This window comes from Mus musculus, chromosome 1 (assembly GCF_000001635.26).
Source record: "Mus musculus strain C57BL/6J chromosome 1, GRCm38.p6 C57BL/6J".
NCBI lineage: Eukaryota > Metazoa > Chordata > Mammalia > Rodentia > Muridae > Mus > Mus musculus.
This window is the reverse complement of record NC_000067.6, coordinates 4530619-4531324: the sequence shown is the minus strand read 5'-3', so window position 1 is coordinate 4531324 and position 706 is coordinate 4530619.

Below are 706 nucleotides of genomic sequence, written 5' to 3'. Positions count from 1 at the left end.
CCATGACCAAAGGAAATTTGGGGAGAAAAGAGTTTATTTTATTAATTGTTCCATATTAAAAGGAGTTTATTTTATTCACTCAAGCAAGACAGAAACCTGAAGGCAGGAGCTGATGCAGGGGCTTCTCTTATTGGCTTTCTCCTCATGGCTTGCTCAATCTGCGCACTTGTAGAACTCAAGACCACCAGCTCAGGCATGAAACCACTGACAATGGGGCTGGGCCCTCCCTCATCAATCACTGATTAAGAAAATGTCTTACAGGCTTGCTTACAGTCCATCTTATAAAAGCATCTTCCTCCCTCCCTCCCTCCCTCCCTCCCTCCCTCCCTCCCTCCCTCCCTCCCTCCCTCCCTCCCTCCCTCCCTCCCTCCCTCCCTCTCTCTCTCTCTCTTTCTTTCTTTGTTTCTTTCCTTTGATTTTTTTTTATGAACTTCACATCATGTACCCTAATCCTACTGATCTCCCTGTCTCTTCATATCTGCTCTCCACCCTTCCAACCTCTCCCCACAAAGGAAATAAAGTAAGATAGAATTTTTAAAAATCTTGTTGTGGAAGCTGTAGTGTGTTATGGTGTGTCACACAGTATGCCTTTTGGTCCACACATCTTTTCTTGCTAATGCTCATTGCAATGAGGCATTGGTCTGTTTCGAGACCTCTGATTTCTGCTACACTATCTCTACTGGATCCTCTCTGATATTCTGTTCTT